The sequence below is a fragment of the Lissotriton helveticus genome, chromosome 2_1, assembly GCF_964261635.1.
Source record: "Lissotriton helveticus chromosome 2_1, aLisHel1.1, whole genome shotgun sequence".
In the NCBI taxonomy this organism is placed as follows: Eukaryota; Metazoa; Chordata; class Amphibia; order Caudata; family Salamandridae; genus Lissotriton; species Lissotriton helveticus.
In genome coordinates, this window is record NC_136059.1 from 111,154,218 (window position 1) to 111,181,036 (window position 26,819).

General features: G+C 47.3%; 1 protein-coding gene across 2 annotated transcripts in view; it reads right to left on the reverse strand.

Annotated features, from left to right (window-relative positions):
- Positions 1-26,819, reverse strand: part of LOC144817774 (CD209 antigen-like protein C) — a 794,201-nt gene that overhangs the window by 754,798 nt on the left and 12,584 nt on the right. The window contains exon 2 of one of the 2 annotated variants that reach the window (XM_078674576.1): positions 21,687-21,725. The exons of the other annotated variant lie outside the window; for it this stretch is intronic. The gene's annotated coding sequence lies outside the window, so the exon portion shown is untranslated. The remainder of the gene's footprint in view (positions 1-21,686; positions 21,726-26,819) is intronic. 2 annotated transcript variants of the gene reach the window in all.

A 26,819-nucleotide genomic window follows, 5' to 3' on the forward strand; every position in this document is an offset into this window, starting at 1 on the left:
ACCCAATTCTCTTGGGCTAGCAACTGGAGAATTATCTCTTTGGGTTCAAACTAATTAGCTTGTCATTGAAGGACGAAAAAGAGCAATGAAATCAGCACAGACAAACTTTAAAGTTAAATAAAGTCCATGTTATTATTGAGACTAGAAAAACTAAAAAGAATTCCCCATTCCTTTAGTTTATAAACTAATAAAATGGTCAATGAGAAACTAATACATCATACCATTACCAACTACTATGCAATAACCTAGCCTGTGTTTGACTCTCAGCTATCTCTCTCACCACTTTACTTAGTTCTTTGGGTTCTAGGCCCTGTTCACTTTGCATTGGCATATTGGTCTCCTCTTAGGCCTAACAGACACCTTCTTCACACTGATCATTTAGTCCTTTCTCAAACTTACCGGTATCACGCCAGCACTGCCATATCTCAGTGATTCCAGGTTATATTATGTCTGACCCAGACCCTCTAGGCAAATTAAGAGGAGGAATGTTCACTTGACTTGCTACCCCACCTCCTTTTTCTTAAAACTAGAAGCAACTGTATTCGTCCATCTCCACCATTTGGTCATCCCTCATCAATCCCCAGCAAGTCTTACTTGATATTATTTATTGCAGCCGGCCCTGCCACTTTAACAGATTACTTTTCTCCTAAATGTATCTGTTAGCCCTGGGCATCCGTGTACTAGCTTTAGCAACACCAGAAAGAGCTGGGGCTTCCTCATAACCTCCCCCCCCCTGTCTACAGTACTTTTTTACTCTCACCACATCACCTTTTTAGCATCAAGCCCATCCTCCATTTTCTTGGCCACTTACTCCTAGCTGAATGTAACTCCTAATTTGCTTGTCAGAACTCCTTCTCACCACATACATGAACTCCTTTCTGTCCATACTTCTCTTGGGCAAGCAACGGGAGAATTATCTCTTTGGGATCAAACTAATTTGCTTGTCATTGAAGGACGTAAAGGAGCAATGAAATCAGCACAGACAACATGTTGGCACTCTACTAGGACTCCTGACTCATTGCAAACCAGGCTGACCTAGAGACCCACCCCATTTTTAATATATTAACTAGGAGCAAGAATAAAATAATTCCGCCCACTAGTTAGGTAATTTTAATCACTCCACTCCACATACACCACTGCCCTACACATAGTTCCTCACTACAGTGCTCCTACGTATTTTCGCAAGTCGCAGCACACCTCAATCCGCAGCAGGTTGGGATGGCCCTATGATGAAGCATGTCACCATGAGGAAACTCCGGTGAGTGAGGGGACTCAAGAAAGGAAATTTTTCCTTTCAAGATTACATTCATGACCGATGATAATCTACCTCAACAGCTAGGTACTTGGTCCGAGATCTCGGATATTTTGTGTCTACGATCTCTCTAGAACCACACCAATCTGATTCAGATTTCTTTTTCTGGCCATTTTTTGTTTTTTTCCTGTTTCATTGCAGTTGCCAGGTCTTCTGCTGTGGCGCTTCACAAGATTTTTCTCTCCAGTCCCCCCTCCCCCCGCCCCCCCCCCCCAAGGGTTTATTTGTTTATTTAAGCTCTTTGTCTTATTAGATTTTTTTATTTATTTATTTAATACTTGTGCTCAATCATGTCGGAGGATGGTGATGAAGCAAAATTTTGCCCCCCCCGGAAAAATTTCTGCGGATACCCATGCTATGACGCAAGGGTGCCTGCATTGGTGCTAGGCATTTATTTTTAGCGCTCGTGCTAGGGAAATCACAGCAGTGCGCCATATACTGTAAATATGGCACATCCCTGCGTTTTGGAAATGGCGAATCGCAGTGCTGCCAAAATTTCGTGCAGCGCAGCGCACTGCCATTTTCTTGTAAATATGCCCCAGCGTTTGCAAATCTTTCATTTGGACAGAAAGACAAGTGCATTTGCGACCTTTCTGAACTGCAAACAGTTCCTATTTGGGAGTCGGAATGGGTTGTACTAATGGTTTGCGACTGCAAGTAATGTACAGTTGCAAACCATTAATCAGTTTCAAACTCCAGATTTGGGGTCATCTCTGATTAACAAATAGGACAGCTTCTCCTTTGGGAGTCATAACTGCCTTTCTAAACATTCGCAGATGGGTACAGAATGCCTCCTTCCTAAGTAACATTCATTTAATAGGAGGCTTTTCAACCTCCTCTAAATTCACATTTTACAATACAAGTGATTAGTGCATCAGTTGCATCACAAAATTAAGATGAGGTCTGTATCACCGATTGTGTTGCAAACTGGCTTTTAGTCTATCAGGCTCTAATGTCCTTTAACCTGATCTATAGAGCGTTCCTCAGCTCGGTCTCTTCCCTAAATTGTGGCAAACCTTAGTTGAAATAAAACTAATTTACAGTGTTGCTTACGAGTGATACACCGTCATTTAACAAAAAACTGCTGTGAGGATACTGTTCTCTGCATAGTATTGTCTGCTTGCACTTCTGGTATAAGCATCCTAAGAGTGCTTCTCTGATGCTTGTTTTACCTTTTTTTAAACCTCAGCACACACAACCTTCGTGTGTGTGTATGCTTAAGGATGCCCGTTTACTGAATTTTGACCCAGAACTGGACTCTGTAATTTAGAGGCACACACCAAGTGCGCCTTCCCTTGGACGAGCATCACTATCATCAGCTCACCAGGCTGCATTGTATTGAGAGTAACAGCACTGACGTCTTTAACAGCCATTTTTACCTGTTATCTCTGTGGGGAGAGGGGCCTACTGACATTTCAGATTGTCGGTCCGTTGCAACTGGGTCTCAGGAATGTTTGTGTCATGGTTGACTTTGCACACAGTGGAATCCATTTTGGATTTACAAAGTGAAGATGGTGTACAAAATGGAGGCTGGAGGTAGCCTGCCAGACAAGCAATGTAAGTTGCAAGGCCCCTTTAATGTATTCTTGAAGTCTTTCTTAGGTGTCAGTCCCTATAGAGTGGGAGGACAGGAAACAATGGATAGCTTCTGCCCATGTCCTGTTTCTTGCTTCCCATGTAGTAACAGGTTGATAAGCGTAGAATCAGTGTACTCTTCTGTTAAAAGTTAGGCTGCAAACGTCAACATTATCGGCGCCATCTTGCTCTTCTTGAACCCATTCGTGCACGTAAGCGGCAGCCATTTTGAGCACCATGGCCTCCCTGCCCCTCGCTGATAGCCAGCGCGTCTCTCTCTCTCCCTCAACCCCCCACCCCCCCCGCTCTCACATGCCTTGAGTCGTAAACCCCTCTTCAGCGCAGCTCTGTCCCGGAATCCCATCCTGTTCCCAGCGCGACACCTCCCTCCACTCCTTTCATGGTCCCAGGCCCTTTGATACAAACCCCCTTTCCTGCGCGCCCGTTTGTCTTCCTCGTTCCCAGGCCGCCACCTGGCCCCGCGGATACTGTTTACTGCCCCCCCCCCCGTACAGTAGGAAGCTTCCCCCATTAAAGGGCCCTCGAATTGATCAAAGCCCCCACCCTATGATATCCGATCAACCCCACACATTCCGTGAATCGGCGGAATGTCCAGCTGCGCGATAATCATCACCTATTGTGACCGGGGTGGGAACTTCAACTGTAAATGTGTGTGGGAACGGGCCTGAAGGGGAGATTCCGAGGATGTCCTTTCATACTTCAAAGCATTACAAGAATGTGTTACCTGCAATAAAGATCATAAAACTGTGTATAAGAGGCCATGCCCCAGAGATGCGGTTAGAGCACCTCGTGACGATACTTGCTGTCCGAACTGATGTGTTCTCCTCCGGAGAGAATAAACCCTTGTTTCCTGCCTTCCAGTCTCCAGCGCCTGCCTCTTCATTGGTTAATATCTTGTGGGTTTAAGAGGCGACACCGCCGGGCACTACTTAAGGATCTTTTATACTGATTGGTAGCCTGACCTTTTTACAATTGGCGTCCCAAGCGTGGGGCCCATCAGCGACACGTGGATCCAGTGGGAGAGGTCCTGACGACAGAGTGAATGACTGCAACGATCGGGAGTGCACCTGTCCGATAGACCCTCGTCTGACAGCCGATCATCCGAACTTTCACTGGTTCCGAACAGACCTCTCTCGAGTGATCTACGGTCCTGACTGGGAACCATCAGGAGTGCCGCGAGGATTACGAAGAAAAGAGGACGATCGGGCGCTGGATTCGGAAGACAAGAAACTGTCCATGCGGTCCGGGTAAGGTCGTGTAAACACGACGAATTGCGAAATGATTGTTCAATTGTTTAGAAAATACTAGTATTACTCTTTGTTGATTTATTTGGAGATTCGCTGTCTGCAAACGGAGAAACAACAGGCTCTCTCTTTGCAAGCAGTGAAGGATAGGTAACGCAGCCGTCATGCCTATCTTTCTCCCCCACTGATTAATTATTTGAACCTGAACTATTGTTCCCAGACTGTTTTCTGGAGATTCTCTGTCTGCAAACTGGAAGGCACCCCCCCCTTTTTTTTTTGCAGATAGTGAAAGGGTAGGTAACGCAGACCTTTGCGGGCCTACTTATTTTCCCCACTGAATTGTTTTGATTGACCGAACGTTGACTATTTGATATTGGTTCATGAGGTATTCACTGCCTGCAAACAACGTAGAATAGGAATATTCTGTCTAGTCTTTGCACGCAGTGATAAGATAGGCAGTGCTGACTTTTGTCCCCGTTGTGATCCGTCATGTCTGTCTTCTCCCCACTGATTGGTAGCCTGTTTAGCCCGGACCGCTTATTAGAGATGAACCATCCGGCTCCACTGGAGGGCACCCCTAATAAGGACATGTTCATGAAGCATGGATTGATCGCTATAGCCTATAAGAAGCTGTGGCATAAATATACGAAAAAGGATCGAGAAAGTCAGTGGCCACTGATAGGATCCTTTGATGATGACAAAATAAACGCGCTAGAAGCAGCCCTTGGTAAAAACAAGACAACGCCCACTATGCTTGATAGTTTCGGCATGTGGCGCAAAGAAACTGAACAACGTAAAAAGAAAACTGAGAGTAGGTTGGGAAAAGAGCTTCGAAAAGCAGCCCACCTAGCTGCTCAGAAACTAGAAGGAGAGATAAAGGAAAGAGAGAAAGCCAAACAGAAACTAGAAATGGAAACATCAAGCCAGTGTCCGGTTAGAACGTCCTCCATGCTCTACCCTGATTTACCCTCGAAACAACGAGCCAACGATGATCTGCTGTTAGGTCCTCCGACCATCTACATGCCCCCTCCATATGCCCCTTCCCAACCCTCAGCACAGCACTCACCACCCCCAGGTACAAACGAAGGTAGCGCCACAGCTTCGGCCCCCATGGCCTCTGTGCCGGCCGAACCCCTTGTATTAAATACTACACAAACGACAACGTTAGGTGACCCTGAGACCCGAAGGGCTGGTTCTGCAAGAACAAACAGACTAAGCAAAGATGAGCGAACAGGGATCGACAAGATAGCAAGGACACTGGTAGAAAGGAAGGAAGATGAAGAGTACATCACGGATATGTTTAACTCGTATACAGGGAGTCACAGACGACATTTTACCGTACGACTGTGTTACCATGTCTTGAACGCATACGAGGACCGATATCGAGACAAAGGTCCCGAGAGCCTAACGACTCTGTACCGGAAGGTCGATATCGGGGATGAGGGCGAGTGTGATGTGATGGACCTCCTTACGCGTACGCTTGAGGTTTTCCGCCACCTCACTGAACGAGAATCGGGAACTAAACCCACGACATCCGTAGCGACCGAACCACAAACTGAGCAATCTAACACCATGATGCCGATACGAGAGGCTGCCCCTTACTGGGTTCCTCCACGAGGTGCAGGGACTAACGATGATGCAAACCACCAAGATGCAAAAGGAAGGGTAGTGTACAACTGGGTCTACCAGCCATGGGACCGGCAAGAGATTCTGACATTCTGGAAATCTCTGCCTGACCTACGTAAAAACCCCACTGCCTTCTATACTGAATTGGGTACAGCCCTAGGTTCAACGATTATGACCCTGGCTGACATCGACTTGTTTTTCGGGTTATGTCTACCAGCTGATGTGTGGAAGCAAATCCGGAAAGTCGACCACCTTGAGCTGTTTGGACATACCTGGTCACAACTCGATAACATTGATAAACAACGAGGACCTGGACAAAAGCCTTTGAAATCCATTCTAGACCTTCCAGATAAAATCGTACAGAAATTAAAAACCCTGATTCCAGAAAAGAAAGTGGACTGGTCGATAGTAACGGCCTGTCGCCAGAAACCCCAGGAGGATATATCGGAATACTTCTCCCGGTTTGAAACGGTGTTCTCCGATTACAGTGGCCAGGACATGACCACTGCAACCGGACACCATCTGTTTGTCCAGAATTATGTTAAGGGTCTGTCATCGGAGGTCTCCCAGAAACTGCAGGCTAGCGAGAGTAGTTGGGCAGCCTCCAAACCTACGGCTATCCTCCAGATGGCCCAATATTATGAACATCAGAAAAATTAAAACGATAGGGCAACAGAGAAAAAGAAGAAGGACTTGAAAGAGAGGGTGATGATTGCTCAACTGCAAGGGGTGACTATAGGACGAGACCAATACCGGGTAAACTATCAGACGAACGTCCCTAAGGCTGCATTTCCCCAGGACCGCACTTTGACTCCCCACAGTGGACGTACAGACCTTAGAGAGGACCAGTGTGCTTTCTGCAAAGGAACTGGCCATTGGAAATCCCAGTGCCCAGTTCTTCTGGAAATAATCAGAAACAAAGACCCCAAGGACATAGCAAGTGGACCGAGAAATAAGGGACAACAGCGAGGGCCCCCAAATGACACGACTAACGACAGATCGGGCAGACCAAATACATTTGATCGACCCAGACAGAACCAATACCAGCAATCTGACTACGATGACGCCCACAACTTTGCATAGGACTGCCAAGGGCAAGGGAGGGATCCAGTCGAGCTCTATGTTGACCAGCAAGGCCCTTACGTCACTGCTAAGGTCCTGGGTACCAAGTCTCCATTTCTGGTGGACACTGGCGCAACACGTAGTGCGTTATCTAAACGACTGATTCCAAGGGTACCCTTGTCTGGCTCACTTATAACATCGACAGGTTTCGATGGAACGCCCTCCACTAACCCCTTGTCCGCCCCGATCCTCTTTGACGTAGAAAACAACACCACTGACACCACGTTTTTGCTTTCCTCCAATAGCCCTGACGCCATTATGGGACTTGACTTATTGAAACACTTCCGAGCGACGATCAGATGTTCTCAAGACGGAGTTCGAGTTTTCCTTTACGACAACCCCGTTCTGCTTAGACATTGCCCTCCCCGACGCATGTTTTCCATCACCGACTCTGACACATCCCTGCTTGACACTGCCTCCGTATCTGTGGGCCAAGGCGGATTCGGACGTAGGGCGCATGTTGATTGACCCAGTGCACATTACTGTCCGACCAGACGCAACACTCCCAAAACTTCCACAATATCGGATATCGCCCGAGGGCGAGAAGGCATTGGTAAAGATTATTCAGTCACTGATAGACGCAGGAGTGGTAGAGGAAGTGGTTAGCAACGTTTGCAACAGCCCTATCTTGCCCATCATCAAGAAACAGGGAGAGGGAGATGAGAAAGCATACCGTTTTATCATTGACCTTCGAGAGATCAACAAAGTGGTGGTACCCCAGTACCCTGTGGTCTCAGACATCACCACCATCCTGACTTTGATTCCTTCTACTGCCACCACCTTCACTGTCATTGACCTCAAAAACGCATTCTTTTCCATCCCCATCCACCCAGACAGCCGATATCTCTTCGGCTTCACCCTAAAAGCCCGCTCATATAGGTTCTGCCGAGCACCCCAGGGCTACACAGAAAGCCCTAGCATCTACAGCCAGGCCCTCAAGAGACAACTGGATCAAGTCCAGTTACCCGATGGAGTGGTGTTAGTGCAATATGTCGATGACATCCTTTTGGCAGCCGACACCACTCCATTAGCAGTTACAGCCACCATTCAACTCCTGCACTTCCTTGCGGAAAATGGCCACAAGGTCTCCAAGAAGAAGTTGCAATTCTGCCAACCCCAGGTCACTTACCTAGGCCACCTTTTGTCCAAAGAAGGAAGGAAACTCACTCCCGACCGGATCCAAACCATTCTCGAAACTCCTGTCCCTAAAACCCAGAAACAGGTTCGCTCCCTACTAGGCCTCACCTCCTTCTGCCGAAAGTGGTTACCAAACTTTAGCCTCATCGTGAAACCGCTGCTTTCTCTGCTAGGTAAAGACGTCCCCTTCCCACTCCCTTGGACCCCTGAGTGTCAAACCTCCTTCACGGAGCTACGAGATGCCCTTTGTTCGGCCCCTGTCCTAGGTACCCCTGATTACAAAAAGCCCTTCTCCCTTTACACTCACGAAAGGGAGGGGTGCGCTTTATCTGTCCTGACCCAGGCCATTGGCCCAAAGCAACGACCGTGCGCTTACTTCTCTGCCACTCTTGACTCTGTAGCCAGAGCCTTGCCTGCCTGCCTTCGAGCTGTAGCTGCTGCTGCAATCTCTATCTGACAGAGTGAGGGGATCGTACTCTCGAATTCCCTCACGGTACTGGTACCCCATGCAGTTGACACCCTCCTGAACCAAACCAAGACGCAACACCTGACGAGTGCACGACTGACTGGATACGAACTGACTTTGCTTGCACCCTATATCGCCCTGAAAAGATGCACCACACTGAACCCGGCAACTCTGTTACCCTTACCAGAGAACGATCCCAATGTGCACCCTGTACATGACTGCGTGACTCTTACGGACGAACAGACTAGAAGTAGGGTTGACCTCAGAGACACGGCTTTCCCTGACCCTGACGGGGAGCTGTGGGTGGACGGTTCTTGCATCAAACTCCCCGATGGCACCACTTCCGCTGCCTATGCAGTCACCACGGCTCGAACTGTAGTCGAGACAGCCCGCATCACGCAACGATCTGCCCAGGCAGCGGAACTGATTGCCCTGACACGAGCCTGCATTCTGGCAGCAGGAACCACAGCGAACATTTACACCGACAGCCAGTATGCCTTCGGGGTGGTTCACCATTTTGGGCTCCTTTGGAGGGAAAGGGGATTCTTGACTTCACACGGCACCCCCATTTTGCACGGGGATCTAGTCTCCGCCTTGATCGAAGCTGTCCTTCTCCCCAAGAAGCTTGCAGTCGTCAAATGCCAGGCACACAAAAAGGTGACAGATATCATTGGGCAGGGAAATGCGCTAGCCGACATCACTGCCCGAACGACAGCTGAAAATAGGACGACAACACGTATGTATGTGACCAGGTCACAAGCAGAAAAATGGACTGACGCTAGGGACACTATTAGAGACATTCAAACTGCTAGCACACAACACGAGCTGACTGAATGGACACGGGTGGGATTAAAAGATGACGAAGGCTGCTGGCGGACAAGAGACACAAACAAATGGTTGCTACCTGACTCGTACCTGATTCCCATACTGGCTATGGCACACTCCCCTGCCCACATCGGATCAGCCCCCATGATTGAACTTGTCTCCAGAGTTTGGCACAATGATAAAATCACAGACTCCGCCAAACGCCTGGTCCAACAATGCTTGATATGCCTGCAACACAACCCCGGGAAAGGAACTGTAGTACCCCGGGGAGGATTTGGGGTCCCAAATCACCCATTTGAAGTCCTGCAGATGGACTACATCCAGCTAGACAGGTGCCAAGGCCTGAAATATGTACTTGTCGTGGTGTGCGCATTTAGCAAATGGGTGGAAGCATACCCAACCCGTGACAACACTGCTATGGCCACTGCAAAAGTACTGTTAAAGGAGTTTTTCCCCCGTTACGGCCTTTGTCGTATTTTATGGAGCGATAATGGCCCCCACTTCATAGCCGAAGTCATCCAGTTCATCCTAAAGGGGTTGGGCATCAAGCAGAAATTCCACGCAGTCTTCCACCCCCAGTCTGCTGGACTTGTTGAGCGACACAATGCCACACTAAAGCTTAAACTGGCCAAGATAGTGGCTACCACGGGTCTGAAATGGCCAGACGCCCTCCCACTGGCATTGCTATCGATGCGTTCCACCCCCACCAGACATCACTTAACACCTTATGAAGTTGTTTTCGGTCGACCCATGAGTGTCTGGTCTGCACCGAAACCAACTTCCATTCATGACGTCCCGGACGTCCTAATGTCTGATTATCTGTATAAATTGACTGAAACTCTGTCTGTCATTCATCAGCAGGTGCAGCAGGCCATCCCCGATGCTTCCAGGGGTCCGGATCACGCCATCCAACCTGGAGATTTCGTACTGATCCGAAACTTTCAGCGGTCGAAGAGTTTGGAACCCCGGTGGACGGGCCCCTGGCAAGTGTTAATCACCACCCGGACGGCTCTTTGTGTGGAGGGGAAACGGCACTGGCTGCACGCACACCACTGTAAGAAGGTCTCCTCGACCCTGGCCACGACAGAAAACATCGACAACCAATAAGAGCTCCTGAACAAAGACCGACCGTCGCTAACCTGCTATCCAGATACCGAAGCACTTGAACTTTCAAAATTCTCTGATCCCACTGTGCCATCCAGAGAAGGGTATTTCCTGCGTCGAAAGGAGGGAGCTTCGGCTAAGTAGACCACGAACTAAGTTGAATCTCAGAACGGTGACCCAAAGCAACCAAGGGTTACCTGGAGAGAAGCTAAACTAAGTCTGTGGTTCTGCCCACTACCGAGCACCTTGAAGATGAAGATGATGGAAGCGCCAGATAAGAAGATGATGGAAGCGCCAAATAAGAAGATGATGGAGGCAACAGGAAATACCCACTACAGAAACCCAAGAACAGACAGACTCCACAGCTCAAAGACAATTGCACTCTTCATCACAATCCTTTTCTGCTTTCTCCTCATGACCACACTCTGGATTGTGGAAGAAAATGCACCTGCACACGAAACATTCCTGACCACTGCTCAGCCTACCACCATGAAGGAACATTATCTGATTTCGCTTTCTCCTCAACTCAGAGAGAGGCGAAAGGAGTTTTGGAATAACTCTTTCATACAGCTCCTTCACCAGCACAATCTCGCCACCAATGCCACCAACTGTTGGATCTGTGGGTTGCTACCCCACGCCACTGGACACTCGATACCATTCATCCCTTCACCCTTCTCAGTTCATGGCTCCTGCCTTGCTTGGCTGATCCTCCTGCAAGAAAGCTATAAGGACAATGCCACCTCCAGCAAAACCGTAACGCATTTCTTCCACGGGGTCTGGCGAAACAAAACAAAGGCACACTTCTGCCCGCAGACCTCCAACGACTCAATCCACATGGACATCCCTGCTAAAGAACGAATTGAAATGCAGGTGTTCAACAACCCAACCAGACCCACCTTCTCCTACCTGCGGAAACGAACGGCTGCCACTCTGACTGTGGCCCTGTCAGTCATCAACGTCACAGGCCACATGTGCATAGAAGGACATGGGACACAGCTGGTGGGCCGCAGTGCTTGCCGTTTTACCAGAACTTTGGACTCCACGGATCCACCTTCCTTTGTGTCGTCCCCAAACATGTATTTCGTCTGCGGCACAAAGGCCTACACCTGGCTCCCCAAAGGCTGGGGGGGCACTTGTTTCATCTCCTTCATCCTTCCTCCGACTTATGTGGCCCCAGAGAATCATCATAGACAAAAACGAGCCAAGGACATTGAGCAAGCCGACTCAACAGGAGCGCAGTTCCTTGATGCTATGAAGGGACTTGTTCCCCTCTGGGGCCCGATGGCAAACAGCCGTGCCATCCGACATCTGACTCAGGCAGTTGAGACAACAATGAACATCACAGCTGGTATCTTTGCTAACAACACCGCCGAGCTTCAAGCGGTCCGCTTGGTGGCCCTCCAGAACCGCCTTGTCCTAGATGTGGTTCTTGCGGACCGTGGTGGAGCATGCCGCATTATTGGGTCCAGCTGCTGTACATACATACCGGACAACTCACCCTCAGTGTACAAAGCCATTGAACATCTTCACAGACTCTCTTCAGAAGTCCACCAGGATCAGGAAGAATGGTCGCTTGGTGGTTGGTTCTGGAACACCGTTAAGAACTGGGGCTGGAGACTGTTCACCATTATCCTGATTCCTGTAGTTGTAATATGCGGTCTATGCTTAGGAATTCAATGTCTGCCCCCTCTGTGTTCACTATGTACAAATTGTATTTGCCCTAAGACTGTGGACTTTGGAAACGAACGCATGGGAGCATTATATGATGGCGAGGTTAGGAATTTGATGAAGATTGACATTGAGTAGGCAAGTTGGCTAGATATGTTGAAAAGGGAGGACTGTTAAAAGTTAGGCTGCAAACGTCAACATTATCGGCGCCATCTTGCTCTTCTTGAACCCATTCGTGCACGTAAGCGGCAGCCATTTTGAGCACCATGGCCTCCCTGCCCCTCGCTGATAGCCAGCGCGTCTCTCTCTCTCCCTCAACCCCCCACCCCCCCCCGCTCTCACATGCCTTGAGTCGTAAACCCCTCTTCAGCGCAGCTCTGTCCCGGAATCCCATCCTGTTCCCAGCGCGACACCTCCCTCCACTCCTTTCATGGTCCCAGGCCCTTTGATACAAACCCCCTTTCCTGCGCGCCCGTTTGTCTTCCTCGTTCCCAGGCCGCCACCTGGCCCCGCGGATACTGTTTACTGCCCCCCCCGTACAGTAGGAAGCTTCCCCCATTAAAGGGCCCTCGAATTGATCAAAGCCCCCACCCTATGATATCCGATCAACCCCACACATTCCGTGAATCGGCGGAATGTCCAGCTGCGCGATAATCATCACCTATTGTGACCGGGGTGGGGACTTCAACTGTAAATGTGTGTGGGAACGGGCCTGAAGGGGAGATTCCGAGGATGTCCTTTCATACTTCAAAGCATTACAAGAATGTGTTACCTGCAATAAAGATCATAAAACTGTGTATAAGAGGCCAGGCCTCAGAGATGCGGTTAGAGCACCTCGTGACAATACTTGCTGTCCGAACTGATGTGTTCTCCTCCGGAGAGAATAAACCCTTGTTTCCTGCCTTCCAGTCTCCAGCGCCTGCCTCTTCATTGGTTAATATCTTGTGGGTTTAAGAGGCGACACCGCCGGGCACTACTTAAGGATCTTTTATACTGATTGGTAGCCTGACCTTTTTACACTTCTGATGGGTTAATCTTCCTTCAGATTCCACAGCTTCTGAATACTTATGTCAGGCTTCAGACTGGTATGGAAAACATTTCCATAGCAAATGCTCTCGAGCATGTGGGACCAAGCAGCTTTAGCAACAGCTCTACTCCACGTGTGACGTCTCCGGAGTATACTACTCTGGAGTTGGTCAAGATTTGTATTTATTTATTTATGTATAAAGTTTTACATATAGCGAGAACATGATCCCGAAGGATATCAGAGTGTTTTACAATAGGAGGGAAGGAAGGTAATAAGTTGCAGTACCGGCACCACATTAAAATAATACATCAAACATTTACAACATTAAAGGGTCAATAAAAAGTAAAACACTGAGTGGTACAAGGTGTGTTGTACAGAGAGCAAATGATAGGTTAAAAGAAGGATAACACTCAGTGCAGGTCGTAAGTTTTTAAAACCAGAGCCATAAAACATATGATCCGGAGCTAAATAAGGTGTTCATAAAGAATCTTTTAGCTTCCAATTTGAAAGCAACCATGGAGGGGATTCTGCGTACTTCCGGTGGAAGAGAGTTCCAGATCTTTGGGGCAGCGCCGGGGAATGCTCGGTGACATGTTCTCTTTTTGCGAAAGATCTGTGGTTTCAGGAGGAAAGAGTTAGCACTTGAGGGTCTACCCCCTCCGGATAGTTCTAGCATTTGCGCTAGATAACTGGGGGTTTTGAGATGGAGGGCTTCGTGAGACAGGCAGGCAATCTTTAGCTGTATTTGTGCTTCATAGGGCAACCACTTAAGGGATTTTAGGACTGGGGATATGTGCACATTTTTTGGGTTCCTGTAATCAGTCTGGCAGCAGTGTTCAATGAAGCCCTTAGCGGAGCCAAGGTATATTTTGGGAGGCCAAAGAGAGTAGCACTGCCATAATCTAGTCTTGGCAAAACCAGCACTTGGACTTCCGCTTAAAATCAGCTTGAGGGAGGAAAGGGCTGATGTTCCTGTGTGTCCTCAACAGGTGATTAGCTCCCTTGCACACATTGCTGATATGATTCTTCATGTTCAAATGCTTGTCCAGGGTGATTCCGAGAGATTTGGCTGAGTCAATGATGACGGGGGAGCAGTTGAAGGCAGTGAGGTGGTTCATCTGCCCCTTAGGGTATTGGCTAAAGGTTCTAAGAACAAGTTAAAGAGTATAGGAGATAGGGCGGACCCTTGGGAGACCCCCCATGGAAACTGGAGAGGGCTGGGAGAGAGAGTGGTTTGCCTTGAGTCTTTGTGATCTATGGTAGAGGAAGGACGAGAACCATTGCAATACCCGACCAGAGAGGCCCACCCTTTTCTTCAAGATGCATAGGAGGTTGTCATGATTGACAGAGTCAAACGCAGATGAAAGGTCAAGGAGGATTAGTAGGCAAGATCCATTTTGGTCAATCATTTTTAAAATGTTATCCATAACGTGAGTCAGAGCCCATTCAGTGCTGTGCCCACTCCGAAAGCCAGATTGATGCTGGTCAAGGAGTTGGAAGTTCTTGATGTGTGCACAGAGTTGTGATTAGACGCATTTTTCCCGGTATTGGCTAAGGCGGGGATGTTAGAGATAGGGCTGAAGTTGTTATGGTCAGCACTATCTGCGTTAGGTATTTTTAGTATGAGGGATACCTGAGCTGCTTTTAGGCAATCTGGGATCAAGCCTTGTGACAATGAAGCATTGATGATCTTTGTCCAGATAGGGATGACAACGTCCTTTATTTCTTTGAAAATGGAAGGTGGCAACAGGTCGCTAAAGTGATTAGATGGGTTGATGCTCTCAAGAATCTTGTTGCTGTCTCTTTCACTGAAAAGAGTAAAGGTGCCCCATGCGGCATTGTTCTTGGTGCTTAGGCTGATTGGTTTGAGCTTCACTAGGATGGCAGGAGGTGACGCAGACCCATAGAACGGCAATAGAGCCTCCTTAGAAGCAAGTTCAGTATTGATGAGTCTTGATTTCTCAGCAAAAACTGCAGCCAGTTCATCGCATGAGGGTGGGCTGACTCCAGAGTCATTGCAGGTTGGAGCTTCCACTGATTGCTGTTTAACCAGTTCAAAAAGTTTCTTGGGGCGATTAGTGGCTTGATCAAGTTGGGATCAAAAATAGTCTGCCTTAGAGCTCCTGGTTAGTTTGTTGTAGGAACTTCTAACCTCTCGAAGGAGTTTTAGCTTTTCTGAGGAGTGGTTGGGTCTCCAAGATCTTTCCTTTGCCCTAAGGTTGCATTGTTCCGAGTTTAAGTTGTCGTTGAACCACGGTTTGGATATTTTAGGGGAGCCATTTTTTTGTTATAGTGGTGCAATGGAATCCATTTTGCTAGATAATTGTAAAAGTTGGTGAGTACCTGAACCTCAGACATGTCCACTATGGATGAGAGGGCATCTTTACAGTGGATTGCTAGTTCATCTGTATTAATAGATCTGAGGTCTCTTTTCCAGATCTTTGATTTCGTTGGTTGAGCCTTCCTCAGAGACACCTCCCTGTTAATATAAAAGAAGATGATGTAATGGTCGAACCAATCGCAAGGGGTAATGGTATCCAGTGTGATGGTGTGTTCTTTGATGATGATGAGGTCTAGAGTTTCTCTTTTAATGAGGGTTGGCCGGTCACAATGTTGTATCAACTCATGATCACATGTTACAGCTTGTTCATTGGGGTCAGACCAGTAAAGGTTGAAATCACTGAGGAAGATTTGGGACATTCCAGAATCAACATTGGAAGAGATGATTTCCATTAAATGTTCGATAAAGGGTAGAAAGTGTGAGGTTTGCACACCGGCCGGTTGTTACTTGAAATGTTGAGACAGAGGTATTCGTAGGAGGAAGGCGTAGAAAACTCAAAGTGGGAAATAGAGAGTGTGCTCCGATGTTATGGTGCGCCCACCTCTGTGCCCTACGGTGGCATGCTACGCTTTCAGCTCTAGCCTTGGGGAAACATCCTTTACAACGCAACTTTTACCACGCAGTGCCTTTACGACGCAACTTTTACAACGCAAACCATTACAACACATTGCGCTGGGGGGCGCTCTAGGATATGGAATAGGTTTAATTTACTGTCCAACACCTTCCCTATTATCCACGGGGCCTCAAGTTGAAATAGTAAATTAAACTATTCACTATCCAGCGCCCCAAAGCACTATGCGTTGTAATGGCATGCGTTGTAAAAAACACGTTGTAAAAGCATGGGTTGTAATGTCATACATCCCTAGCCTTGGGGCGCCCCGAAAGCTTGTCCACTCGGAGGGAGTTTACACTGATAAGTGCGTGCCCACGCGGTGCCCAGGCAGCGCGGGCTGAGTTCTAGGCCTCCCAGGTCTTCTTCCTCGCTACACCAGCTAAGTGTATATTCCACTGTTTTGCTCTGAGTTGTACGGGGGATATGCGCTGCGGGGACTTGCTCCAAGCCCCACTCGTCAGCAAGGCAGCGCAGACTAGGCCTCACACCCACAAAGTCCACCCGGGCCAGGCCAGGCGCAAGTCTTAGCGCGTCCCCACGGGTCTCAGTCACCTCACTGGCAAAACGCTGTAGGCGCAGGGCAGGCACCACCGCTCCCTCTGCACCCCTCCTCACCTTCCAGACACCGGCCCCTCCTCGCCGGGCAAGAGCGTGCAGTCGACAAGTCTGCCCCCCAGGCCGTGTCTTGATGGGCCCTCTCTGCAGCGCAGGATCCCTCACAGCATCCCCTCCCGGGCTTCAGCAATTCAGGCAGACTGGCCCCTGCCTCCCCCACATCGGCAGTTCGCGAGGGGTGCGCTGGTATTCCTGCCCTGCTTATCTCTTCATGAGGGTCTGGGAAGGCCGAGGTGCGTCGTCCGGCCAGAGGCCTTAAAACCCGGGCCTCGATTTTTGCACTGCCCCAGTCCTGGCGCTTTCGCCGCGGCCCACTGATCGCGCTGCAGCTCACCTCATCAACAGGTCACGGTGGCCCCGTCTCCCGCCCTCAAGTTGCACGCTTCTCTGGCCAGCCACCTCATCAGTGTTAGGCCTCTCGTTTCCACACCGCCTCCGCTTCCAGGCCCAAGGCACCGGCACCTCCCAGGCGACTTTCTCCACTCCAGGGGTCTACCGGCAGCGCCAGCACCCACAGCCTTCACCTCTTGGGCCCTATGAAGCTGACAGCCCTGGTTTGGGTACAGGAACAAAGCCCGGACCTCGATTTTCGGGACACCCGTGACCTAGACCCTCCTTGGTTGCCAGGTGTGCTTGCAAGGGTGCTCCGCCCGTCAAAGTGGTAACAGCGCTTCCTCGCCTGGCTGGCCACGGGGTTGGTACGGGCCGGCACTGTCCTGGTTGGTCCTTGTCCGGGCTTCTCCCAGTCAGTGAGGGCTCTCTGAGGGTCACTCAGCTCACGCGGCTGCCATTATGCCTCAGCACTGGCCGGAGCCCCTCACAGCACGGACTGAATTCCTCGATCGTCGCACTGACCGGAGGTAAGCTCTGTCCAGCTCCGGTGCACCCAATGCTGGATCTCGCTAGAAAGGGGCCCAAAAGCTGTAAAATGGTCACGATGGGGGACCCGGAACGGGGAGCCTCACGGTTTTCCCTCCTCTCAGGTCGCCATATTAGCCACGCCCCCAAGCCACAATTTTTCACACTCACAGAGGAGAAGCACCCATTGCACCCGCCTCTCTCAGATAAAGCACTATATTTAAGCGATGCATATCAAAGGATGGCGGTTCCCGCCTTTGAAACAAAGCGCAGTGTTTGTGGAGGACTCAAAGTGCAAGGAGGTGGCAAAAATCACTGCAGCCTAACTTTGTGCCATGGCCCCGATTCTATATTGGTATGGCAATTCAAATACTGTCAAGGCTCACACACAGGGTGAAGAGCAGCTCTAACTAACACCTCAAGTTAAAAGTCCAATGTGTCAGGAGAGATTGTTTTTCCATACAAATGTTCTCAAGTCTTGCAGAATATAGGAGTTTTTAAGAATGAAGACTGCACGTTCCTCTTTTCTGGTACTGTGAAGCAAGTTGTAATGTTTGCCCTTTGCATTTATGTTTTTTTTTTTTTTACCAAAACTGACAAACGGCTTAGCGGCTGTAGCCCAGTGAAGCTACAGAGAGAACATGTGGCACTTTCACTAACCCGTTATGTGTGTATTCTGAACATTGCGTTTTTCCCCCTGCCAAAGGAGACTGTAAGGATGCGCCATTGTTTTCTTATCACATGCACACGCCGCATAGAGTAGACTCGTCTGTCCCTGCAAGACCATCAGCTCGCAAAGTATTTCAGCAGGCACAGATAGTTTTGTATTTTTTAAACTTTGCCACATTAAGATGCATTTTTTTCCCTAGCACGTATACACCACAGAAGCACATGGTTGATCACCAGAGGAGGGTCACGCCTTCAGCAGCAGGGATCGTGCTGCCCTATATTTGCAGCCTGAACTAGTGAGAGTCACGTTACCACAACCACAGGCAGCACATTTCGTAGTAACGTACATTTGACCTTCCTTTACCTGCTTGACAATAATCCATCACACTACTTCTAGCAAGTTACACAATCATTACTTACTGGGGGGCAGATTTATGATGACTGGCGCATCCCCAGGGATGCGCCAGTTATTTTGCGCCGCTGCTCCGCCACCCATGGTGCGCCCCATTTACAATGCGGCGCACCATGGGGCAAAAACGGCACAGATGCGTGACGCATCTGTGCCGTAAAGGTGGCGCATTGCTGGAGTTGCGTCGCAAGAATGACACAGCTCCAGCAAGGCTCGGGGGTGTCCCATCTTTACAATGCTGCGTCAAGACCTACGCCTGCTTCAAGCAGGCGCAGGGTTTTGACGCAGCATTGGCCTGAAAGTGACTGAGTGAAATCATATAGATTTCACTCAGCCACTTTTGCGAGGCGCACCTGCCCCGGAACGCCCACCCTGCGCCGGAACGCCCACAAGTGGCGCAGGGCTTTACACCGTGACGCATCTGCCTAGATGCGTCACGTTGTAAATGGGTCGTAGGGATGCGCCACGTTTACGCCGCAGTTGCGTGACGCAAACGTGGTGCATTCCCAACATAAATCTGCCCCTGGCTTTTTAGTTTGAATTACTTTGTGGCCGGATTGCTGCGCGACGCGCTGCTTGCGTCTTCTGTGGCAGATTAAGCTGCAGCTGCGCAGCATGGTGGGGTGGGCTGGGCTCTATGTGAAAAGAAAGTGGGGACAGACTCGCCTGCACCTGAGGGGTGATTATCCACCATATTTAGTCTGCAGGCTGCCGTCACAGCAGCATCAGTAGCGCTACTGTTCTGGCCTCAATGCCAGGTGGACCCCTTAGGGACCATTGGTGTTAGTGCCTCCACCATTCAGCCGGATAGGCAGTGGCTACACTGGCATCTTTCCGGAGCTCGCACCGCGCAGTACAACCTTAAACTCCACCAGCTACGCACCGGATGCTTCCTGCGCACTCTCAATACCCTCCCTTGCATGGCGTCGACCCAGCACCAGTCCTGAGCCACAGTTGAGGGGAAAGAAAGTTTCAGAAAAACACTCTTGTCTCAGCAGACATGGGCAATCGCTTAGCCGGGCCGAGCAGGTGTGATGTAAAAATGGATAATACTCTGTTCGAGGAATTCCACGGTGTGGGCTGTGCTTTTCAAGTTCCATGTTCTACAAATATAAAGAACTGGGACATTTAAAGGGTGTCCAAGTTGAAATATTTCAGCACACAGTGACAGTCACATGCGATTATCAGCTGCTTACCAGGGAGACCCGCATGAATTTACGTATTCCAACATCACATGAGGAGCCGGCCCAGAGAAATAAGTGCCGGCACAAATTAAGCACTGAGTGTTATGATGGTAAAAAGATTCCTGCTTAACTACTATGGCCTGAAACTCTTCTCACGAATATGAAAGAATGAACTAACATGTCAAGTTCATGGGGGCTTTAAAGACACTCCTATTCACCATTGAACTCAGCTAGGAAATGTGGGGACAGTGGCGGCTCCTCTATAGGGGCATTTGGGCGCCACCCCCTGCTTTCTCGCCGTGCGAGAAGGCAAAAACAAATGGTAGTTATTACCGTAATAACTACCATTTGTTTCCGGCTTCTCGCATGGCGAGAAAGCAGAAGTTCCTGGTTGGGGGTGGGCGGTCCTGCTCGAGGGCAGGGGGGAGTGGCTTGCCCACTGTTGTTCATACTGACTGTTTGGGCGGCCTCAGGCGCCTTTGTGTTTAATTCTCTCTGTAGCTACCTGGTACTAGTGCTTACACACTCTTGTTGCTTCGCTTGTTTAATATTAGGTGAAAGGGGTGAATAATGCTTTTTACGCCCCACTACTTCTAGACTTCACCAGCCACCACTGCGTAGGGATGCCACCAGCTGGAAAAGATATCCCCTTGACATAAAAGAACAATTTTCTGCCAAGACCGAAAAACGTGGGGATGGTAATAAAATGGGGAAAACAGACTTTTTTTAATGTATTGTAAAACGCAATAGGGATCAGTCTATTAGAATACTAGCCAACAAAAAGTTATCAATCACTGTAGTCAAGTGGCATTTATCTCACTTGCCTGATGTGTTTAAAATATGTGGTAATGTATAGGTGCAGAATTTAAACAATCAAACATGAACTATCCAGGGTTTAGCGTGGAAAAGCAACGCATTGTGGTTTATGTCTCACTTTATGCACTCGACTATTGTAATATTGGCCTCATTTATACCCCCAAAAAAGAGTCATTTAAATAAACGATTGTCAAACCTCGGACCGAGAGTGTGGGAACTTCATATCAGAAAGGCTCCAGTGCATTTGTCACTCAGTCTAGTGTCTGTTAAATAGCTGGTATGCAGAGTGTAACAATATCACCTCAGGAAAACCAGGAGGGCTGCAGCAGTAGCGAGTACATGTCTGTTATGTTGGCAAAAGACAAGCTGAGTGTGAAAGCAGCTCTGACTAAAAAATACTTTTATTTATCAAACCGCGCTTTAAGTAGCAGATTGTAAAGCTTTTATTTTATAAATGCCAGAGTCATTTCCGAAAACGGAGAGGACAACTGGGTGGGGTGCCGATATGCTGCAAAGGTAATGCAGCTTTTCAAGAGTTATTGCTAAAAAAGGAACCATTGGAAGTATTTCTGGTACTGTGATATATAGCCGAAAATGCAAAAAGTCATTTTAGGATGAACAATCATGTTTGTCAAGCAATAATGATCTATACGATATTGCCCCTCAAAAGTAATAATTTAAAATTAACCTGCAGAGCCATTGCTGGGGATGGTATCAGTGATATGTTTGTAGTGAAGACAGGATATGTAAGATGAGGTAAGCAGTGTTTATTCAGTTGACATGCTGAAATCCCATAGACAACCCTCAGACATGCGTGCAAACACAGCGCGAACCTTCAACTGTCCCCAACCAACTGTCACCTATCCACACCTAGGCGTGAGCCATCGGGCAGCCCAAGTGATCACACAATGGAATGTCCACGCGCTGACAGCATACTACATATCTCTTTTCCTTAATAAAAGAAGCATAGAAAGGAGAACCAGTAGAAAAGGGAAGAGAAAGGAAGAGGAAAGGAGTCAAAGAAGGAAGAGAGGGCGAAGAGGGGACAAATTACCTGAACCTGGCAGGCAGTCTGATATCTCTGCCTCTCATCCTGGGGAGAACAAGAGGATTATTTTCAACATCAAAATTACTGCATCTTGCATCAGTGGAATGCATGGTAACATCATCAGTACTCTGAGAAGGTTTATAATGTATCTTGACATTGACCGTAACAACTTTGTTCATGTTCCATCAGTTGCTTTGATTGACATGCACAGCACTGCCACAGATTTTGTCTTACAAAATGTTGTTTCTTTATTTTCTCTAAGGGCCACATGTATCAAGCCTTTTTCCTGTTTGCAAACGGGCAGATTGTCAGAATCTGCCCGTTTGCAAATGGGAGAAAGCATTTTGGGAACTATCATCCCAAAAGGCCATAGCAAAATAGAGAATCACAAATTTTGCGATTCTCTATTTTACGAATGCAATTAAGGAATTGCCAATTGCGATTACTAAAGTGCAAATCTGGAAGCACCAGAAATTTGGTGATTGGCCTTAAGGATTTGCAAAATACCACCAACTTCAAGTTGGTGGTAATTTGCAATTTTTGTTAAAAAAGCACTTTTAATTTTTTTTATAAGTGCCATATGTCGCACATACATGCATGTATGTGCGCAAAATGTACACACATACATATTTCAGGGGTGCAACAGGGTGTCCTTTTGGCACCCTTGCAAACTTGAAATTGCATTCTCAATTTGCGATTCTCCAATTGGTAATAGCAAATTGAGAATGTCTTCCCTTTCATTCCTATGGGCCTCCTAGCCCATAGGAATGAATGGGAAGGTATTCCTTATTTGCAAATCTCAATTTGTGATTAGCAAATAAAGAATATGTAGGATTTGCAAAATGTTTGGCAACTCCTACATACATTGCATTTTGCGATTCTCTAATTGCAATTCGCTAAAAATTGCAATTTGAAAATCGCAGAACTCTTTTTTGATTCATATGGCCCTAAGTCACCTACTGCGAAATTCCAATTAGAGACATTTTTCCTAGAGTCAAAATATGTTTTTGATTCGGATTGAGTGTCTTCAATTTTATTTCTGACAATATCGTCAAGCTTGTGAGCAGTGATCCTGTGTTTGAACTTCTTAGACATCCATGCAGGTTTCAATTCAGAGCAGGCCTTCCTGCCTTTGAGCAATTCTAAGGGGAAAACACCTGTAGACGAATGCAGCGTGGTTCTGTAGAACCACAGCATGGTTCTTACAGCAACAGATATTTCTTTGATTTGGGAAATAGCCCACCGTATGCACTCTCCAATATCTCTGTTCAGCCTTTCCACTAAACCATTGGTTTGTGGATGATAGAGAAACCTTTTAAAGTGGTTGATGGAAGATTCTTTGAGGAATACTTCAATCCTCAGTAGATATAAATGGTACACCATTGCCTGAGATTAACGTCTTGAGAAAACCCTACCGCATTAAAAAACCTCTTTCATGAAGTTTAGGCTTTCTTTTGAGTCAGCTTTAGCGACAAATTTGACTTCAGGCCAATTTGAGTAGTAGTCAACTAAGACTATAGCAAAGCGGGTCTGATGAAGGAAGGTATGAAGGGACCCAGTAAATCAATACACAGTTTTTCCCAGGGATTGTCGGGAAGAAAATGGATGTGAGAGGAGGATTGGAGATGCGCAGAGTCTTGTCACTACTAGCACAAATAGGACAATCATGAATCATGGCGTCAATGTCTCGGTCCATTTGGGACCACCAGAAATATTCACGTACACTATGTAATGTGAGAGTAGCACCCAGATTTCCTTCATGAGCTTTAGTCAAGAGGGTATTCCTGAGGTCATAAAGGGGAACTATTTTTTCTAGTCTGAAGACAAGGTCATCTTCTACAGACAATTCTTCACAGAGTTTCACATATGGGTGGGCATCAACATGTACATTTGTCTCTCTTGGACAACCCTCAGCAATGTATTTCTTGAAACATTTCAACATTTCATCATTATGCATAGCAACTTTCCAATCGTTTTCACTTATAGAACAGGTGTGTTGTAATTCTGTTGCAGCAATCAGACAATCTACGAGTTCATCATCACTGTTGGGTCTCTCAATACACACTGACATGTTAGAAGCTGTAGGCAAAAGTGAAAGAGCATCAGCACGCACACTTTTCTCCCACCAGGAATGGTACCATATTACATTGGAATTGGAGAAGTTTGGAAGCAAGTCTAGCTATGTGTGGTATACTGTTGCTGTAGTTAGTGTTACCTAGAATGTCTACCAAAGTTTGTGGTCAGTCTGTTGAGTGAATTTCCTACCCCATAGGTAACATGACAGTAATTATTTTTCAATGACAGAGTAGGGTGTTTCTGTGTCTCTTAGTACTCACAATGCAAATCCAATGGTGTATTCTTGAGTGCCTTTATGCTGGGTTAAGACTGCACCAAGACCATAACAACTGGCATTAACAGTTAGTAAGCAAGGTTACTGCTGGGTCAAATGGTTTCAAACCTTACTAAGTTTTGTTTTCAACCATTCAAATGCATTTTTACACTCTACATCCCATGCAAAAACAGTCTCATGCTTTAACAAGTTGGAAATGGGACATACTTTTGTGGTGTATTCAGGGATAAAATGTGAATAGAATTCACTTAAACCTGAGAAGGATTTGACACCAGCTTTGTCAATGGGTGGAGATCCATCTCAGATGGCTTGAACCAATCCTGCTGTCAATGTGACACCTGCACTCTAGATCGTGTGACCTGGGTATTCTACCAAATTCTTAGAGAACTCACATTTTTCACGTTTGTGATTGTGATTGTGATTGTGTTCTTATATAGCGCACTACCACTCCAAGGAGTATCTTGGCGCTGCGATTCCAAGATGGTTAATAGAGATGAGAGGTAATGATGATTTAGTGAGCGTGCAGGGTGATGATTATACCAATGCTTTGTAGTCTGATTCTGAAAGGGAATAGATCCAGGTTTTTAGGTTTTTCCTGAAACTAAGTTCTGTTGTGTTATGGCGTAGAGACAAGGGGAGGTTGTTCCAGGCCTTTGCTCCGATGACAGCAAGAGATTTTCCTCCTTTGGTCGTTAACCTGAATCTGGGGATTTGAAGCTGGTTAGTGGTAGATGACCTGAGGGTTCGTTTCGGCTGATATGCTTTAAAGTACTTCCTCAAGTACAGCGGGCCTTGGTTGTGGTAGGCTCTGTAGGTGATGGTGAGTACCTTAAAGAGGATGCGTTTATGCACCGGGAGCCAGTGCAGTGCATCTAGTGCTGCCGATGCTGAGGACCTTCTGGGTAGTTTCAGTACAAGCCTGGCTGCTGCGTGCTGGACCATTTGCAGTCTGTGCAGGGCCGATTTATTCAGCCCTGCATACAGACTGTTGCAATAGTCCAGTCTGGACGTTATAAGCGCTACAGTTTGAAAACAGTCCCATGCTCTTGGAAAATAGACAATACTTGGTATATGGTTTCATTGTGTGTAGTTTTGTTGATGGCATGTATAAAAAAACATGGCAACCTTTTTAATGCCTTTGAGTAGATTAACCATGGGTCACTGAAAAACCGATGCTGCCGATGCCAGTCCAAATGGCATGCAACAGAACTGGAACATGCCGGATGGAGAATTAAATGAAGTGAGATGGTGTGAATCTCTGTCAAGCTGAACTTCATGGTAAGCTGAAGCAAGGTCAATTTTGCAGAAGAACTTTGCCCCTTCAACCATGGCCAACATTTCAGTGATGTTGGGTAGTGGGTGTGAGTCTACCCATATCTCTTTATTTAGACTACGCAAGTCTATGAAAATCCTGAGTTCATTGTTCTTTTTGCGTGCTATGACAAGTGGAGGCAACCAGTGTGACGATTCAACAGGTTCAATTACTCCTCTGTTGCACAATGTTGTAAGTTCTTTCTCAAGGTCTTCTCTGACACTGAAAGGCACACTCCTTAACTTGTGTTTTACAGGTATGGCACTTTCTTTCACTTTAATCTTGTGCTTGAAGTCTTTCATTTTTCCAAGTTCCCCAGGAAAGACTTTGGGAACGTTATTCAAAAGCTCCTGGGAGGAATCACGTATGGCTAAAACGTGTTCTTTGGCACCTGGATACAACATCATGTTGAACAAACCTTGGTGAAACCACCCTAGTATAGTCAAACTTTGGATAGCTACATACATTTTCCCTTGAATGCGCCTGCCTTTGAATTTGATGATATCTCCGAAATGTCCTAGGAGATCGATTTTACGCCCTTCGTAGGACACGGGTACACAATCAGGAGGCAACAACTGTCTTTCGCCCCAATTGGCAGTGAATGATGATTTAGATACCATGGTGATGCATGTACCAGAGTCCACAAGAAGTCACAGTTTATTTTCCCCTACAAGTTTGTTAGCTTAAGGCGCTACACAATCAGAGGGATCGCCAGTTCACTGTCCATGACGACTAGTATCATGTCTTTCATCTCAGGCAAGGGGTCTTCATTGTCACTTCACTAGTGTCTTTGACATACTCTACTCTGACATTTTCTCTTTTTACCCCTGACATACCTTAGCAAAATGGCTAACTTGCCACATGACCGGCAGACTATGGGGTATATTATCAATAAACGGCGTTAAAATTATCGCCGCTCTAGAGGCAGAAAACTGCCACTAAAGCAGCGATAATGGGCTTGATAATATGCCCTTGAGAATTCCCATAGAAGCCCAGGTTCTGGTGTGAAACTGGGCTTTTATTGGAAATCTCAAGCGTATATTATCAAGCTCATTATCGCTGCTTCAGCAGCAGTTTTCTGCCGCTAAATCGGCGATAATTTTAACGCTGTTCTTGATAATATGATTTGCATATGGCCATGTCTGAACTGGGGATGGCGGAGTGAGCTAAAGAACGGTGATGGATTAAACCCAGATCAGTTGACTGGGGGTGAGTGTTTGTATTGTCAACGCTCCGTCCATCACCACCTTTGGTTTTTCTTGGTTTTTCCTTGATAATATGCCCCCATGTTTTTTGCAGGGCATTGTTTGCTGTTTTTGTTGTGCATAGAGTTACCGCATCAAAAGCAGATGTCAGATATTTTAAAAAACGGTTTTGAGAAGCTTCTCTCTTTTTTTTTGTTTTTAATGCATACTGGAGTGACAACTGTCCCTGTTTTATTTTCCAATTCTTTCACTGAGACTTAAGCAGTCTCAAT